The sequence below is a fragment of the Protopterus annectens genome, chromosome 2.part1, assembly GCF_019279795.1.
Source record: "Protopterus annectens isolate FY-2018-M chromosome 2.part1, PAN1.0, whole genome shotgun sequence".
Classification (NCBI taxonomy): Eukaryota; Metazoa; Chordata; order Ceratodontiformes; family Protopteridae; genus Protopterus; species Protopterus annectens.
The window spans coordinates 1,456,034,541-1,456,048,826 of NC_056729.1; the positions used below are offsets into that span (position 1 = coordinate 1,456,034,541).

Below are 14,286 nucleotides of genomic sequence, written 5' to 3' on the forward strand. Positions count from 1 at the left end.
ACCCTTTTGGAGGATGTGTGTGTCAGGCGGAGAGTCAGTTATAGCCCCTAGTTTGCAGTCGTCTGCAGACTTGGTCAGACGTAGTCCTCCTGTGCTTGCCTGTACCTCTGAGAAGTATATGTCGAACAGGAGGGGTCCTAGGACTGAGCCCTGGGGAATGCCACATGTAACCGGTTTAGAGTCGGACCTAGCTCCCGCAACTCTCACCATTTGGGTCCTGTCTGTGAGCCAGTTGGCAACGCATCTTGTGACATAGGGGTTTATGTTCAGGCTGGGGAGCCTGTCTATAATACCAGAATGGGGAATGGTGTTGAAGGCCTTTGTGAGGTCTAGGTAGGCTGTGTGTGTACAACCTTTCTCTCGTCTATAGCCTTAGTAATTTCCATCACCTATAGCCTTGGTAACTGTCTCAAAGAAGTCCACCAGGTTTAGGAGGCATGATCTGCCCTTAACAAAGCCGAACTGGGTAGGGTCCAGTGTTTGGAGGTTCTCAATGTCTCTTTTAATGAGTTCCATGATGATGCACTCCATAGCCTTGCAGACCAAGCTAGTCAAGCTTATAGGGCGATAGTTCCCAGGGTCTGTTGTGGCTCCACCTTTGTGGAGCGAATAACCATTGCTGTGTGCCACTCTATGGGTATGTAGCCTGTGGATAGGCTGAGTTTGAACAGTGTGTTTAGGGGATGGGTTAGTTCGTCTTTGAGCTCATGTAGGATGCAGCCTGGGACACCATCCGGTTCCATTGATGCTGTGTTTTTGGCTTTGGAGAGGGCTGTTTTAACCTGAGTGTCTGTGATTTCAGGGGCTCTACATTCTTCTGGAATGGTTATGGGCCCTTTTGGGGGTGAGGGGGGGTGAAGTTTGCATTGAATCTGTCTGCCAGGATGTTGGCGATATCGGTCGGTTCAGTGTATTTTGTGCCATTCTGCACTAACTCCGAGCAGATCTGAGCATTGCCACTTAGATTCTTGACATAGCTAAAGAATTCCTTGTGGTTATCTTTGGAGTCCTTGGCAATTTTTCTTTCGAAGCTCACCTTGGATGATTTTATGAGGAATCGTAGTTTCTTGCTGATACTGATTAGGGACGTCTTCCCTTCTTGGGATTTTACTATTTTCTGTACTAGTTTCCTCCTGTTGTACAGCTTGTTTATGGCAGGGGTCCACCAGACTGGTTTTCTTTTCTTGGAGGAGTGAGTCTTGGTTTTGCTTGGGATAGCACAATCTATGCATTCTTGTAGGTGCCCGTAGAATGCATTAGTAAAGGATTTTGCAGCTTGGACAGCATTATCCTTTAGCATGGGGGCTTTGAAACTTTCCACCTCAGTCTTAAGTAACGTGAAGTTTGCTTTTGAAAAGTTTTTCATGGTAGTTTCCTTGTCCGGGGGTGGGGGCAGAATGTGGATATCCAATGTGATTTGTTTATGGTCAGATCTAACCAGCGAGGGGTTGACCTTCAGTGTGGAACACCGGTCGCCCATGTTGGTGATGACCAGGTCCAGTATGTTGTCACTTCTGGTAGGAAGGTATATATTTTTTGCAATTGTTATGTGCTGGCTCTTTAAATGAGATTATTCACTTAGTTTGTTTGGCACCAAAAAGTTTTTAAATATGTTAATGGATGCACTGCACTGGTGTTATGATGAAGTCTGTATTATACAGATGAAAGCGCTTCACCGATGTTTTTAGTATAGCGTGTTTTGCATTAAAGTATTTTGTTACTTGACCATGTCCAGTTTCACTCGTACTGTAGTACCTAGCTGAGGCAGCGTATAGTCTCAATTGTGTTTTGTTTGATAGTTGTGTTTATTCTCTGGTCGGTTCACAGTAGCGGCTATGGACAGTACTGAAGTAGTGACTGGGACCTTATTGGACAAGGAAGTGATGGCGCGAATTAAAACAGAGCTAGTTGTTTTAAAAGACAATGTTTCCCGTCTTACGGATGTTGTTGGCCAGCTTCAGAATACTCTTATTAATTGGAGGCCAGCTAACGAGGTTATGGATAAGTGTAATTCACCTCATGTTACCCAACGTTCTAATTCCATGGAGATACCGAATGGACAGGGTGATCCTAATAGTTTAGCCAGGTGCGTGAATACTTCTAAAACATCTATGGAACATTTACAAGCCTGTAATAGCGTTCTCTCCAACGAACATGACTTGACTTTTGATTTTTCTCTGTTTCAAGTGGAGGAAGATATTGAGCGTATGGGAGCTCGTCCTAAGCGGCAAGTACCCATTAAGACATATGCCGCAACAGCTAAAAACAAAATTAAACCGGACTATAACAAAGGTACTGTTCTGAATACTTCTAGTCCTAGAGCTTCAGTTGTTGCAGGTTCTGCGCAACATCATAATACTGGGAATTCAAATAGATTGGACAATTTTTTAACTAATGAATACGATTTTAATGTGGTTACTAAATTCCATGATTCTGAAGTGTATAATAGGAATGTACATAATAACAAAGGAACGTTAAAAGATATGATATATAGTTTGGGTAAATTATTATTTACAGTTAAAAGCATTAAAGTTGATAATGCATATTTGAACAAATGCATTATTTTAGGTATTGTCCCTATGGGACTTAGGTTTTTTAAAATGCCTATGGGTGTGTCTTTGAATCATGAGACTAAAATTGAATTTAATAATTTATTTAATAGTTTTGGTCTCAGCTATATGAAATTAATTATTAAGAAAAATGATGAGAAATTAAGTATCCTGATTAATGAGATTGATGAATTAAATAAAATTATTGTCACAGATTTATTATTTCCCCAGTGAAAAGATTTATATAATAAGCAGTATAAGTTAGCAGCTAATAAGGCATTAAAGATATTTGATAGAAAATATAGGAAGATACAACGTGATGTGGAACAATCTGAGGAAAATAGAGCATATATATGGAAAAAAAGAGTATGACCCTATTTATAGAAAGGATGTAAATGAAAATAGGGTACATAATAGACAGACTGGTACTAATTTTCAGGGGGGACGGTATTTCACCCCACAACAGAAAAGGAATTATCAGAGGAAAAATCAGTATGGGAGATGATTGACTCCAATTGTTTTGTACCAGTAGGAGTGTCACCACAAAATGAAATAAGTGCTATAGTTTCAGGTGATATAGATAGTAATAATAGTTTATTTGCAAATGAAGAAAGACAAATTGTTTCTACATACAATGATTTAAAAAATTTTAATTACACTACCTTACAAATAAATGAAGAACAGTTTTCCTTGTTTCAAAAGGGTATGAAATATATACCCACTGCAAAATTTAATTTGGTAGATACTATCACTGAAATTAAATTGTATTGCCGTAGATTAAATTTAGCTATTTTGTATCAAAATAATATCAATAAAGAGTCGTTGAATCAAATGAAGAAAAAAAGTTCATTTATCCCCCCATCACATAAAAATGTGCAATACTTTGAGGAATCTGCAAGTTTAGATATTTATGAATATAATAGGTTCATAAAGAGAAGGAGATATACAGATAATTTGAATTGTAAAGAGAGGACAGGTCTGGCTGAATTGATAAATAATAAAGAAATCAGAGTTATGAAGCCAGACAAAGGTGCAGGTATAGTATTATACAACACTATTGATTATATTAATAAAGTCCAAAGTATATTAATTGACTCTGGAAATTATGAGGTAGTCTCTCATAATGAAATAAATATAGGCTATTATAAAATAGACTTAGTATTAGATGAATACTTAGTAGATCATAGGATTACAGTTGATAAATATAATTTAAAAAAAAAAAAAAACGATAACCCCACCTTAGCCACAATTGTGGGTATCCCGAAAGTACATAAGAATGTTAACAGCCCTCCATTCAGACCAATTATATCAGGAAGTAGGTCCAAAACCTTTAATATAGGAGGTTACCATTGATAGATGGGTAAAACATATCTATCAAAATACCCACATGTAGTCAAGGATTCATGGATGTTCCTATCCCAGCTAACAAGGAATAAATGGAAAAGTAATTTGATATATGTTACTATTGATGTTGTTGTTTTATTCTCATGTATCCCAAGGGAACAGGGATTGGAATTATTTTGTGATAGTTTGAGGAGATACTCTCATTTAAGTTGGGATTGTATTCATTTAATTATTGATATGATGAGCCTGGTCTTGGAATATAATTATATTTATTTTGAGGGTGAGTTTTATAAACATACAAGAGGGGTGGCTATGGGTGCTTCTTGTGCCCCTAATTTTGCTAATTTAGTAATGCTTGAATGGGAGAACCAGCACCTTTTTAATAGTGGTTATTTTCAACATGTTACATACTACACAAGATTTTTGGATGATATGTTCCTATTATGGGATGGACCCATGGATACTCTTATTGAGTTTTTGGAATATATAAATACCACTAGCAACTTCCTGAAATTCACCCACAATATTAAACATGAAGGTATTGCGTATTTGGACACTTATGTGAGCCACACGGAAACAGGCTTTCAGTCAGAAATATATAGAAAGGAGACATTTTCAAATGGTTACCTTGACTACACTAGTAATCACCCTAGACATATACTTAAGAACATCTATAAGGGCCAGTGTATATGAGTAGCTAGAATGACCTCAGATTACAATAAAATGAAAGGTGAAATTAACAGTATAAGAACTATGATTATAAATAGAGGATATCCTCTGGCTTTATTAGATGATATATCAGTTTATGTCATGAATGAATGGGGTAAAAAGTACCCCCCTATACTTGGTAATGAGAAATTTAATATATTCAGTTTGAGAAATAATGAACAAAAAGAGTTTGAGTGTGTGTATTAACATATTCCCCTTTTGTGATAGATGTTACAAATATTATAAAAAAGCATTGGAATAATTTGGTAATGGATGATGAATTATTGAGTGTAATTGGTAAGGAACCCAGTTTTGTGTTTAAAATGGGTACGAATATTAAAAATTTATTAAACAGAAAGACTGACAATGTTAAGGTTATTAATACACACACAGAAAATATGGGTTGTGTAAACAATGTTGCGCTATTAATGAGGCAGTAGGGATTAGATTGGATGACATTAATAAGACATATATGTTTTTTAAAAAGGGAAATTGTTATAGTAAAAATATAGTTTATTTAGCTAAGTGTAGTTCATGCACCGCCTTTTATATAGGAAAAACAGAGAGACAGCTTAAGAAGTGTATTTATGAACATTCATATAAGATTAAAGTTAAGGATACAAAAAATGCCCTATTTAGGCATATAAATAAGTATGGTGAGACACACACATTTAAGTTTGCAATTATCGATCAAGTAAATATTTCACCTCGGGGGGGGGGGTAATTATAAGGCACAGTTAAGCAAAAGGGAAAGCTTTTGGCAAATGTTAACAAATGCCGCAAAGTTTCCTGGTATAAATGTGTTTGTTAGTATTAAACCAGTATTCCATAAGGGCGGTGCCTCCACAGACCCTGGAAATTACCGCCCCATTAGCTTGACAAGCCTTATCTGCAAAGCCATGGAGAGGATCATAATGGAACTCATAAATAAAGACATAGGGAACTTGCAGACTTTGGATCCAACTCAGTTTGGCTTTGTCAAAGGCAGATCCTGCCTCTTAAACTTGGTTGACTTTTTCGAGACAGTCACCAAGGCCATTGATGAGGGAAAGGCAGTCCATACAGCCTACCTCGACCTGGCAAAGGCCTTCGACACAATACCCCACTCAGGTATCATCGAAAAACTCATCAGCTTGAATGTAAACCCATACATCACAAGATGGGTTGCAAACTGGCTAAGTGACAGAACCCACAGGGTCAGAGTTGCTGGAGCCATGTCAGACTCAAAGCCTGTCACAAGTGGTGTCCCACAGGGCTCAGTCCTGGGTCCACTCTTGTTCGGCATCTACTTTTCTGAAGTACAAGCAAACACAGGAGGGTTATGGCTGACAAAGTTTGCAGATGACTGCAAACTGGCGCCATAGTCGAAAAACACATCTGACACAGATATCCTCCAGAAGGGCCTCACAGAAATGGATAACTGGTGCCAGAGCCATGGCCTGAAGTTAAACGCCAAAAATGCATAGTCATACCCTTTGGGAAAAACAAGGCTACCCCTAGCTACCATATAGGTGGCAATCCACTGAGCACAGAAAAGTCATCAGAGATCTGGGGACCCAGGTTGACAGTAGCCTTCGCTTGACACTCATGTTGCTAAAGTAGTTAGGAAAACCTTCTATATCACCCACCTGATCATGAAGGGATTCACATCTAGATCAAGGGAGGTCATCGTCCCCTGTACTCATCACTTATTAGACCTATGATTGAGTACAATGCCCGCTCGAATGTATCTGACCAGACACCTGCTGCAGCTTGAAAGGCCCAAAAGTTCCTCACCAAAAGGATAAAGGGTCTCAAAATATGTCTTATGCTGCCCGACTGAAAGAACTCCAGCTCTATTCAGTCTCATACCGCTTGCTCAGAGGTGACCTGTGCCTGACATATAAGGCCATGTCAAACCCAGATTTGATGAATATGCTTCACCTCAAAAATCTAGATCCCTCAGAACCACAAGGGCGGAGACTTAAACCTTGACACGGTTATAAATAGAACGTGCTGGAGGGACAGATTCATCACCCAGAGACTCCCTATGCTGTGGAACAAAATCCCGGTACATGTGAGGCAGAGCACCTCTCTGGTCTTGTTCAAGAGGAATCTTGACCAATGGATGGGAGATTGCAGATATACCCCAGGGATTACTTCAGCGTCACTGCTTGACAGAGGCACAGCAAAATGATAGGCATAGTTTTTATTCAAACTAAAGGGGTGGCGAAAGCCACATAACTATGGGCTAGGCTTATAAATGCCCTTGGGCAGATAGCCTAGTATGAACCTATGAACCTATGAACTATTGTAACATTATAAGCTGAGACCATAAAATAATACTATATATTTTTAAATATTTTAGATTTATTAATTCATAAATGTTTTTATTTAGAAGAATTGTTAGATTGTTATTTATGAAGCATTTGTGTATATATTTTTTGCAATTGTTATGTGCTGGCTCTTTAAATGAGATTATTCACTTAGTTTGTTTGGCGCCAAAAAGTTTTTTAAGTATGTTAATGGATGCACTGGTGTTCTGATGATGTCTGTATTATACAGATGAAAGCGCTTAACCGATGTTTTTAGTTTAGCGTGTTTTGCATTAAAGTTTTTTGTTACTTGACCGGGTCCAGTTTCACTCGTACTGTAGTACCTAGCTGAGACAGCGTATAGTCTCTATTGTGTTTTGTTTGATACTCCTGGTAGGAGTGTTGACCAGTTGATCCAGGGCATTTGAGTTTATAAATTCTAGGAAATGTTGGGCAAGGGAGTTGGTACTTGAGCAGTTCTCCCAGTTAATGTTTGGGTAGTTGAAGTCGCCCAATATTAGGGTGTTTGGTAGGACCTTTATATTTCCCAGTGTTTCCAGAAATGCGGAATGGGGGTCCTGTGACATGGTGGGTGATCTGTAACAAGTTACAATTTGAATTGCAGTTTTGCCCATTGTTAGTTGCACGTGGATGATCTCTGAAGCATCATGCTGTGCCACTAACCTGGAGGTGTGGGTATCCTTGATGAATATGGATACTCCCCCGCCTTTTGTATTTCAGTCCGGGTTCTGTGGCCGAAATGTATGGTATTGAGTTACAGCCTGTTAGTGCTGGGGTGCTCTCTGGAGCCTTAAACCAGGTTTCTGTTACTGCACATATATCAATTTTCTCCATACTGAGGAGTTCCTCGAGTGCGTGTATATTTACTGATAATGGTGGATTGTAGAAGTTTGAGTAGACTTTTGTGATGGAAATGCTCTGAATTGCGCAGTTTTGCCATTATTGGTTCATGCATTTTATTTCATTGCTTACTGGAAAAAATGGTCAAAACAATAAATTTAAAACACGCCCTAACAAGCGTGCTGTACTATACAAGGAATGTAATCTAATACAGTCAGGAAGGTGCATCAAAGAACACGTGTGTGTTTCGTATGCAAGGGGCCTATGATTTGAAAAAAGGCCAAAGGTAATCTTTACCTGTGACTGACCAGATGCAGTTTATTTGGATGTGGGTTTCAATGCTGTTTCAATGAATGTGAGTTTCAAGGGCAGAGAAGTTTTAATGCTAAGTCTATTTTCATTGTGAGACTGTACTACTTTGTTTAGCAGATGTATATTAGTGTTTGTGTTATAAAATGTAAAATAAAATCCAAATAATCATTATAGAAGTAAAGCAGTATGCACATTACAGTGTTTATGGTAAACGGGGCAAAATAACAAAGTAATGGGACATTGGAATGGCTACAGGCCGGGGATTCTGGGGACATATTTTGGTTGTCTGTTCTTCAGTTTAGGTTTGAAAGTTGGTATCCAACAATTCCATTGTAGTGGGCGGGGTTGCATAATTATGCGTGCAAATGTTATGTTAATTAGCATACAGATTTGTACCTATTTTACATCGGACTTTGTCCAGATTTTTGATATTTCCAGGTTGAGAGGTATGAGGGGAGTGATTTCACAAAATTATCATTTTGTGCTTACTCGCACTAGCCAGTAAAAGCAGAGAGAAAATGAGATATATGGTCAGATTAACATAAGGGGCAGACAAACTAGAAAGACTGGTGTTTAAGAATACAACAGTACCCAGGTGGGAAAAAGTTCTGTCTGAATCGCAACAGACAGAGCTGTAGTCTCTCCAAGTTTTAGTATGCACTTAAAGCAGAATACAAGTAAAACACAGTGTAAAAAAAAAGCACAGTGTACAAAATAGAAAAAGGCAATAAAGTAATACAAAACACAACAAACAAAAAACAAACTAACCTTTCCCTCACAGCAAACTGACATAGAATTATTTACAAAATTCCAGATAGATGGGCTGGCAGCATTTCGGTTTGTCACAGCTTAAACCCCGGCTTGTTCTGGGCCATGATGTCAAAGTTGGAGTTTCTGGTTTGCTGTCAGTGGTACCTGGTTCAGGATCTTCACTCCCTTTCAGAGCTTCAACTTTAGACAACTAGGCTTCAATCTCAACATCAGGTCTAGGAGGTGCTCCCTCAGGTTTGGGGCTCTCTGCGGTATCCTCAGGTTTTAGGACCCTTGGGGCCAAGAGTACTGCCTCCTTCTTGAAGTTGGTAAAAGGATGTTCTGTTCTCAAGGGAAAGGTTGTGTGTTTCCAGCCACACCCTGTCCCAATTATCATCTGTTCCTCTGGCCAGTCATCAGTCTGCTCTGTGACAGCCTGCGTCAGCCAGTCTCCAGTCTTCCCCCTTGTTGGGGCTTCCAAACTCTTCCCCTTCCTCTTCATCTTTGTCAAAACAGGAGGTTTCAGAGAAGAGAAAGTGCAAGAGGAAGCACTTGGATTTCCCAGAGGAGTCCCTCACTGAAGATACTGACCTCGAGGAAAGAGAGGATTTCCCCAAGTCCCTGAGCAATGATGCCTCATTTGGTGATTTGTTGGAGCTACTTCACCAACGTGGGAGCTGGACCACTGAAGCCCATTCCAGAGGAGTCAGTTTTTCTGGAGGCCTTTTGTGTAAGCCTATCCACTCCCTGGAAGTTCTCCCTCCAGATGCCCTTATAGGTGTGGTTTCTTGGAGGCATGTAAGGGACCCAACACAGCTGATCATATCCCTAGAAAGCTGGACAAAGTTCTCACCCCCCCCCCCCCAAAGACGGACCTTATTGGTGTAAGGGTCCTGTCGATGCCATTGTGGTAGCAGCAGCCACCAAAAAGAAGATCTCAGAAGAGAGCTATTCGATTTATCCCCCGCCCATGAACAGGGAGTTAGGGAGTCTTGGGCACTGGATCCATTAAGAAAATAATCTTATATGATGTCCTTCAAGGACGCATCTGCAGTCATAACATATGGGTTGTCCTGCCTCAGGCAGCCCTTCGGTCGGCCGGATTCCAAAGTCTGGGTCTGACCTCGGCTGATGTCGCACCAACGTCATAGCTCCTGGGGTATAAAGGCATCAGCCAACGCCATTTTCCCCAGTCTTTCTTGCCGCGCGGTGCCCGAAGCAGAAGCTGTTCGCAAGTGCCGGTCGGTCAGATCCAGAGATTTCAGCTACCGAAGACTTCTAAAAAAGCTAAGTACCCCGTTGGGGACTCTTTCTTGCCTCAGCCGATGTCAGACAAAGTAAATAATTGTTTAACTTGTGGGAAACAAATACCTCATAAGGATTTCCACTCTTACTGCCTTCCTTGCTTAGGCCCAGACCACGACGTATCAGCTTGTTTAGCCTGTGCTTCCTTCAACCAACGGACACTTAGACGTCGGTCGGAGTTTGCTGAAGAGTTTTTTGGTCCCGCTTTTGCATATAAAATGCCGTCGGAGACTCCGACTACACATTTAGCCAAAAAACGCAAGGAATAGGACCGACACTCGCGGCCCGCGGTTTCGGCTGAAACCACGGTGAGGCCTACCGCGAGTGTCTCGGTTTCGGCTGAAACAGAGTCCTCGGTTCTTCCTTCGGCCGCAAGCATGCCTCCGACAACCGAGGCCACAGAGGCCCTGGCTGAGTCGGCTACAGAAATTCCTACCGAAGAAGCAGGCACACAAGAATTGTCCAACACCATTCCGTTGGACATCTCTACTTCTGCACGTGGGGCAGCTAGACCCCCTGCTTCTATGTCTATTAAGGCCTTCTCCAGGGCTAAAGCAGCTAAACTTTCCAAGGCCTTACCTACAAAAGCTCCCCCTCACAGACCTTCCTCAAGTTCTCAGATTCTCAGCCTTGCTGAGGACCTTATTTCTCTGATCAGGGGATCCCAACCTCACCCAGACAGGGCCTCACAACCCCCTCCTGAAAAAAGGCCTAGGGCTGAACCCCCTGAACCTTTCTCCTCTGACTATTCCTCGGATGGATCAGATTTATCAGACCATCAGGAAGGACCATACTCACCTTATGAGGATTCGGATGCAGAAGACTCCATTTCTTCTGCCTCCCCCCCAGAAGAATTTTCATTTGGGGAAACTCTGCATTCCATGAGGGAACACTTCCAATGGCAGGGTCAGGATTTTTCTGATTCTAGGAAAAGGCTAAGGACTTTTTTACACTTACCACAGCATAGGCCTTTAGCCATACCACCTGTACTTTCAGTTGTTGATGATGCATACAATGATGCCAGTTCTGTCCCTGATTCTCTTCCCCTGGCCCCTGCCAAACCTGACAGATATTACCGGGTCCCGGATTCTCACTTCCACTTGTATAAGGCCCACGCTGCAGACCCAGAAACCATTTCTCAGGGCCCTAAGGGTGTTGCAGCTGCCTCTGCCAAAAACCCCCTACCCTCTGAAAGAGAATCAAGAGCATTAGAGAGATGGGGTAAAAAGGTTTATACATCTGCTCCTCTTTCTGCCAGGGCTTTAAACTGTCAATTTCACATGATACAGTACCAGGAATTTTTGTTAGATCAGCTGAATAAAAAGCTTTCCTCTCCTGAACCTTTAGACCGTAAGTCCCTTCAGAATTTGGTACACAACTCTCAGCAGGTCAGTAATCATTTCTTAAAATGTGGCTATGATGCACTGGAGGCTTCATTTAGATCAGCTATGACTGGAGCAGTGATTCGAAGGCATGCCTGGCTAAAAGAGCAATCCTTGCCAAACCATGTTAAGTCTAAACTCCTAGATGCCCATATGGAGAAACAAAGTTTATTTGGCTCCCCTGCACAGGAGGTTCTAAAGAAAGTGGAAGAAAAAGCAAAATCTGTGCAAACTGTCAAGGATTTTCTGCAGGTCCAACCTCCAAGGTTCAGCAGAAATTGGCCTTCAAAGAATTGGTCCTTTCCAGACACCTCCAGAGCATAGAGAGGCAGAAATAGACGCCCAAGAGGCAGAGGTCAATCAAGGGGTGCCTACAGGGGCCGTCAGTGGCAACCTGCCAACCAGAGGAGTACCGCCACAGCTGCGATTGCAACCACTTCCACAGGACAGACACAATGACTTGGCTCTGATTCCGCCTACCAGGGAACAACTGGAAGCACCCTTGGGCGGAAAGCTAGCTTTATTTTCAAAAAAACTGGCATTGCATTACAGGAGACAAATGGACTTTGCAAACAATAGACAAAGGCTACAGGTTTCACTTCCACACTTTACCAAAAAAGAGAGGAATGCCAAACCTTCCACCAATGAAAATAAAAATCCCAGCGAAACAACAAACTTGTGTAACACCAAACGGTGACAAAGGACGCCAGGAACCAGGATACTGTGCTGGAAACACTTGATTTATTAGAATAAAATTGGTTAAGCGCTTTCTACAGTGATAAATCTGTCTTCATCAGAACCTTCCACCAAGCCAGAAGACAGAGGCTCTAAAACAAATCATCAACTTACTAAGGATGAGAGCAATAGAAAAGGTACCATCTATGGAACAAGGCCAAGGATTTTACTCCAGACTATTCCTTGTGCCAAGAAAAGAAACTCAATGGAGGCCTATTCTTGACTTGTCCACACTGAACACATATCTCATTGTACCAAAATTCAAGATGCTGACCCTACAGCAACTTCTTCCCATGGTGGGCAAGGAGTCTTGGCTGGTGACTCTAGATCTCAAGGAGGCATACCTGCACATCCCTATACGACCAGATTGCAGAAGACACCTCAGATTTCTTGCAGGATCAGAGCATTATCAATTCTCAGCATTGCCCTTTAGCTTATCTACTGCGCCCAGAGTATTCACGAAATGCCTGGCATCAGTAATTGCACATTGCAGGCTTCGGGGAATTCAAATCTACCTATACCTGGACGACTGCCTAATACAAGTGGACAACAAGACAAAAATAATAAAGGATTTGGCCTATGTCATACAACTGCTGCAAGCCCTGGGATACACAGTCAACATACAGAAGTCAAGACTAGTGCCATCCCAAAGGATAACATTTTTGGGTGCAGAACTGGACACAATAACTCAAATGGCTTTTCTCACAGAAGAAAAACAAAAGCAACTACCAGTCTACTTCATGGCATTGACAAGACAAACTCAGCTTACTGCAAGGAAAGTCCTACAGGCCCTGGGTTACATGGCATCCTGCATAATCTTGATCCCACATGCCAGGCTGCATATGAGAAAATTACAATGGTACCTAAGGAATGTATGGTCTCAACACAGACACAGTCTAGAAACCATGATACCAATCATTCCATGCCTGAAAAAAGAATTCCTGTGGTGGGCTCAGGCCTGCCAGACCAACAGAGGGTTGCCTTTCCACAAACCACAACCAAGGCAGACCATCACCACGGACGCCTCAGACCTAGGCTGGGGCGCACACATGGAAGACAAGTGTATCCAAGGCCTATGGTCCCAAGACCAGCTCAATCTACACATAAATCTAAAGGAGATTCTGGCAGTGAAGCATGCAATCGAGGCATTCAAATCATTCATACAGCAAGGACACCTGCTGATAAGGACGGACAATACCACAGTCATGTGGTACATCAACAAACAGGGAGGCACGCATTCCTACCCTCTATGCCGGATGGCAATGGATCTGTGGAACCTAGGCCTGAATCTCAACATTCAACTGCAGGCCAGATTCGTACCAGGAAAAGAGAATTCACTAGCAGACAGATTAAGCAGAACTACCACGGATGCTCACGAATGGATGCTGCATCCAGACATCTTCAAAACCATAACAAAGGAATGGGGAATGCCAGAGATAGACCTGTTCGCCTCCCCACTCAACCACCAACTGAAGAAATTCTGCTCAAGAGAATACCACCCACAAGCCTGGAGGGTGGACTCCCTCTCTTTCAGCTGGAAGGCCCTGACAGTGTATGCCTTTCCACCCCTCCTATTGATGTACAAAGTTCTACTGAAGATCAGGGAGGAACAGCCAAAGGTAATTCTGATAGCTCCAGACTGGCCAAGGCAGCATTGGTACCCGCTACTGAGAAGCATGTCTCGGACGAACTCATGGCCTCTACCTCTATGGCCTTTACTTCTAACGCAGAACAACTACAAGACCCTGCATCCAAACTTGAAAACGCTGCAGCTAACTGCCTGGAAAATTGCATAAAACAAAACCAACCTGTTTTATCTCAGAGGGTCAAGGACATTATCCTGGAGGCTCGCAGACCCTCCACAAGGAAAACATACTCAGCCAAATGGAAGAGATTCCTCATTTGGAGTGCATCAAAGGGAACAGATGTCACACTGGCAAACCTAGCACACATCCTAGAATACTTAGCAGAACTGTTCCACAATGGCCTGTCCTATTCTTCCATTAAGATTCATGCTTCAGCAATTTCAGCAGAGTACAACATGGA

General features: G+C 41.9%; 1 protein-coding gene across 3 annotated transcripts in view; it reads left to right on the top strand.

Annotated features, from left to right (window-relative positions):
• The window catches only part of PDS5A (PDS5 cohesin associated factor A), a 4,482,835-nt gene that overhangs the window by 4,376,539 nt on the left and 92,010 nt on the right, over positions 1-14,286 (top strand). The window lies entirely within an intron of this gene.